A 6,000-nucleotide genomic window follows, 5' to 3' on the forward strand; every position below is an offset into this window, starting at 1 on the left:
TCACAAATTATCCTGACACAGATTAGATAATTTCTCTGGTCCTCTCTAACACTAAAACCTGTGATGTGGTAAAAACTACAGAATCTCATTTTGAAGGGGTCAGAGGTCACCTAATTGAACTTGTATAATGAACAGGAATTCTTTCTATAATATCCCCAAATGGTGATCCAGCATCTTTTCAAAGGACTTGAGAAAAGAAGGAAGCCATTTCCTCCTGTGGCAGCCCAGTTATTTTTCTTACATAGGGGCTTACAGTGAGAAATGAAAGATCTAGAGTCAAAGATTCAGAATTCGGACATGAATACTGGCTCTGCCTCTGCCTCTTCCTGTTTGATCTTAGTTACATTACTTTTTCTTTCCTAGCCTCAATTTCCTCTTCTACAAAATTGAGGGGTTGGATTTAATGACCCTTTCTGATCTAAATCTAAGATCCCACTATCCCTTCCTGCCACTTTGTCACTATTATCATATAAACAGTAGGTGGCTTTACATGACTGAGGACCATTTTGTTTCTTCATTTCATAGTTTGTCGGGGCTAATTAATTCATTCTTCATCAAGTGTGGGCCTCCAGGAAATGAGCTCCTCTGTACTTAGGTAGGTTGGTCCTTGGAAAACAGTTTTGGTCTGTTGCTAAGACCTAAACTTTTCCAACATGATAGGACCTGCTAGAATTTATTCTCGGTTGGCATTCTATTCATGAATGCAGGGTCACCACCATGCTACAATGAGGCATCAGAGTAGGACTTTGGGGAAACACTGGGGGAATTTGTTTTAAAAATGGGTTTCGTTATCAGGGAACAGCTTAGGATCATTGAATATGCTACATTTTTTTGTATCTTTATATTTTCTTCTAATTTGCTATTAGCGTCCTATACTGACTTACTTTTAAAAGAAACTTGAATGAATTATCTACTTCCTATCATCACAAAAGATTCTTACAAAGTTCAATATTTTCCAATTTCCTTATCTTATCATGAAAACCAAGGAGAATTGGACAAGTTATGATAATTCAGGAGGTTTAAGGCTAGAAGTGACCATATCAAATACTTCTGGTGGCATTTAGTAAGCATTTAATAAATACCCATTGATTGACTCACATGACACATGTAGTAGTAAACTACATTTAACTGTAACTTGTGAACACCTGTGTGGTATTTCCTTGAGATTCTGTTGTTTGATTTTGTCTATTTATTTGTTTGTTTATTTTTAATTTATGAAATAACACAAGCATTTCCATAATATAGTAATTTTTAAAAAATGATTGCACATGAAACTGCAAATCTATTATATATAACTTGCTATTCCTTTTAAATATAAATAAAGTTATACTGTAAGTTTTTGGTTGTTTGTTTGAATGAACTCTGTGTCATTATCTGAGTTCATGTCATGGCAATGCTTTACTTGTGCTGTTTTTCCACTCTTCTAGTGCTCAAAACCTCAGCCTGAGTAAGCCTGATGACTTTATCTCACTGTCCACACTCCACAACTTGGCTTCTAATGAGTGACCTTTTCTCCTTTCTTCAGATCCTAACCTTGTAAAGGAGAAGGAATATTGATAAAATATTGTAATACGTGATTTAATAGTTTATTTTTAGCTTCACCCTCATAAGATAGTTTATTTTCTACAATCTATTTCTTCAGCACCCATAGACTTAGACACTCAGTAAATAATTCTGTAACTTCAATAATGTAGAATTAAAATTGAAAAGAGATTTTAAACCTCCAACTTTTTGTAGGGATAATCATCACTATCTCATCCCAGTCTTCCTTCCTCCCAGATCTTCTCTTCAGACAGGGTGAGATTTGCTAACATATATACCAAAGAGTCATATAGGAACAGAAAACAAGAACTACTTTCATTCACCTTACTCAATGACAAAGGCTGGAGAACACGGATGAATGAAAAAGATTGGGTAGCCTCTTCCCCTGTCTCACTAGTTTATATTGCTTGCAGATTCAAGGTGGATAAATTCTCCCTGCAGTCCAGATTGGTTCTCTCTGCTCCAGTGCATCATGCTACACTCATTGCTCTGGCCCCAGCTGCTGGTCTTTTGGCAGAAGGTGCCACCATCTCACATCTGGAAACCAGAATAGGAAAAAAAAGCAAACACAGACAACTTCCCTTCAATCTAGTATCATGGCTCTGACTCCAATCATACTCATCACAAAGGGATCGATGAAACCCCAGGTGACAAAGAATCCCTCAATGTAGAATGTTAGAATTTGCTCCACTAAGCTTCCATTATGGGTCATCTTAGTCCCATGGAAATTTAAACAAGCTGATTGAAAAATGGATTAGCAGTAATGATTTAGAAGTTTCCTCTAGAAGCCATGAGGTTTGATGATGGTTTGTCAAGTGTTCTATAGGGGGGATTCATGCTTCAGGTAACACCTGGACTAGATGAATTGTAAGGTACCTTCTGATCTAAGACTCCATGCTGTGTAATACATCAGATGTCTAGAACAAATTTGAAAGTCTTCCAGACTTTGTTTTCCATTTATATGCTATCTGCCATAAGTTAGGACATGTGAATTCTAGGACTAATGATTTTGTCAAAGGATTGTTGCTCACAGCACCTGGTGCTGTCCATTTTTACTGATTCACTAAGGCTTAAGGAGCTGGTGGAAGCCTCAGGTGCTAGCAATAATTCTGAAATGCTTCTTGGCAGGTGTTGCCCTTCTGATAAACCCCATGTAACTGGTACAACAAAAATCTGCGAGTAATGCAAGTCTAGTTTTGTTTTTTCAAATACTTTTTTCATTTTACAGAGAAATTTTTATTAGGGCATTACTCTGAATAATAATAAGGCAGATGGATTCTCAAAGAAACTATATATCCACAGAAGCCTTCCCCCATCCATGTATTGGCAGCTGGCTCTTTTTCCATCTTTCCCTCTGAATTTCTGAGTCCTGACTCTTATAGGAGTATTTGTACTTATGTCAGAAGAACTGACTCCGTTTAGGGAGTCACTAGTTTTTATTTCTCTAAAAGAATCCTAGAATTGACTGCTGAGTAGTTCAGTCTCCTAGAAGGTAAGGCATATAATGTTGAGCATGGTGCATCCACATCAAAGAAAGAGCTGTGCTCTCTGAACAAAGCAGAATTGCAGTAGCTCAAAAAAAAATGAGATGTACAAATTTGGAAACATCTCCACCAAAAATGTTCATATGGCCTATTTGTGCCTAACTGGTGGTAAAGCATTCTGAGGTCACATTGGTCTGACCAGCCACAGACACATTGTACCTTGACTCCAACATAGTGATGTCATTTATGTCCTCTTTGAGAATGAAGGATAACAACCAAATATGTATACTTCTACTTGGCAGTTCTTTCTCTGAAGGTAGATAGTATCTTCTATCATAGGTACTTTGCAGTTGATTTGAAAATTTATAACTCTCAGAATAGCTTAGTCATTCACAGTTGCTCTTTGAACAATATTGCTGTTACTGTATCCAATGTTCTCTTGGTTCTGCTCATTTCACTCTTCATTATTTTATGCAAGTCTTGCCATGTTTTACAAACAATGAACCTGTTCATTATTTCTAACAGCACAATAGTATTCCACCACAATCATATACTACAACTCTTTTAGCCGTTCCCCAGTTGATGGCATTCCCCTCAATTTCCAGTTCTTTGTCACCACAAAGAGAGTGGCTATAAATGTTTTGGAACGTAGAGGTTCTTTTCCTTTTTCCCTGATCACCTTGGGAAGCAGACCTAATAGTGGTAGTGTTGGGTGAAAGGATATATACAATTTTATAACTCATTGGGTATAATTCCAGATTGCTCTCCAAAATGGTTGGATAAGTTCATAGTTCCACCAACAGTGTATTGGTGTCCCAATTTCCACATCCCTCTTGACATTTGTCAGAAACTAGGTGTAGACTAGTATCTTTCACCATTTACCAAGATAAGGTCAAATGGATACATGAGCTAGATAAAGGGAGATAAAAGTAAATTAGAAGAACATGGAACATATCACTTAAAGACTTATGGATAGGAAAAGAATTCATGAATAAACAAGAGAGAACATTGTAAGATGAAAAAATGGATAATTATGATTACATTAAATTTAAAAGGTTTTGTACAAATAACACCAATGTAGCCAAGATTAGAAGGAAAGCTCTTTGAATTCCTCTATGTTTAAGAGATTCTTGCCAGGATGACACTTACTGCTGCTTCATATCTTGGGCATGATAGAACTGTCTGTCCTATCTAGGTTTGAAAAAGATTTCTGGGAAATTGAAAGAATCCTGGCAAAGCTATTGAGATAGTATTTCAAAAGGAAGCCAAATGAACTCATCAAAACACTAAGTTCAAATATTTTAAAATTTATATTCCAGAGAAAAAAACAACAACCCACCACCACTAGATCATGATGGAAACCAAGAGGAGACTCTATGTTCAGCTGCAACAGACAACTAAAGTAGGTTTGGAGAAATCATCACCTAAGAGGAATTAGAAAGGCCCTTAACTTTATAGTCCTTTCTTTCTTCCTAACATCCCCCCCCCATTTTTTATTGTAAAATTGATAATATTATACAAAAATTTAACATTTTTCCACAAATGTACTAAGTACTTGGCTTTCTTACCCTCAGAATCACACCCTACATAACTTTACCCCTTCTTCAACAAATGTCCTCTCTCCCCATTCCTTCTCCTTTGCCTGAGGACAGTAAGCCTGTATATAGAGGTTAGGGCACAAGTACATTTGAGCAGATGGTGGGGGAGGCTAAGAGAGAAAAAGGGTAAGACAGGCAGTGTGGCAAAGTAAAAAGAGTACTGGCTCTGGAGTCAGAAGACCTGGGTTCAAGTCCTACCTCTGACATGTTAACTGGGTGACCTGGGGTATGTCACTTAACCTCCTTGGGTCACAGTTTCCTTATCTGTAAAATGAAGGGGTTGGACTATATCATCTTTGAATTCTCCTTTTGGCTCTGGCTCTATGATCTTATAAGGAAAAGGAAAGAAGTAGACAGCTATATATTTCAGATCAAGGAGTACACGTTTTTATGATCCTGGGTCTTTCTTAGCTTCAATCTAGTAGCTATCCACCCTAACATATCTAAACAAGAAATAAGTCCATGAAACCCTCTTAATACCATTGTTTAGCTCCTGCCCTGGGTGCTGGGACCAATCTAGGCCAAACTATTTACCTTAATTAACTCTATGGTGTTACAATGCACAGTCTACCACATTTTTAGAAGAAAAAATATATTTTACATCTACAGACTCTTTTTTTTGCTATCTCCATAATTTGATATTTCAATGGATCTTATTAATATGGGTATTCCCTTAACTATTAGACAATCATAATCATAAACCACACTAACAGGATACTGGCTCTAGAGCTGAAAGACTTCTGAGGCCATCTAGTCCAATCCTTTTCATTTTTTAGATGACAAAACTCGGGATCAAGGTCACTTGGGTAGTAAATTGTAAGGTAGGATCTGAACCCAATGCTCTTTGCACTAGCCTATGAGCCTCCATATCTTCTCACCCTCTAATTCTAGTACACAACCTTCCATAAATCTTCCAAAGAAGATCTAGTCAATGTGCTGAAGGTCATTGGTATAGTAGATATTTCTTAGATACAAGAACAAAACTTCAGCTGGCTATCTTTTATATCGTGCTTTTACTACATGACAGAGTATTTCCTTTTATTGTTATATATGTCCTTGATGCTATCTTTTATGCTCCATGCACGTCACTGTTGGTAATGGTCTACAGCTTTACATCTACTATATAATTTTCAAAATCCATCCATATTTTCTGTGATTTGTGAAACAGATAAAAATCTGTGCCAACTCCTTTGGGAAGCAACAGCATGGTTGAGTGGAAAAAGTGCTGTATTTGAAGCCAGGGAAAATCTGATTGACTTCCTACCTATAATGCTTACTAGATACATGAACAGGGGCAAGTCACTCAATGTCTCAATCTCAGTTTAGATAAGAATACTTGTAGTATCCATCTCATAATATGTAAAATTCTTTGTAAA

This window comes from Vombatus ursinus, unplaced genomic scaffold (genome assembly GCF_900497805.2).
Source record: "Vombatus ursinus unplaced genomic scaffold, bare-nosed wombat genome assembly UNPS02010284.1, whole genome shotgun sequence".
Classification (NCBI taxonomy): Eukaryota; Metazoa; Chordata; class Mammalia; order Diprotodontia; family Vombatidae; genus Vombatus; species Vombatus ursinus.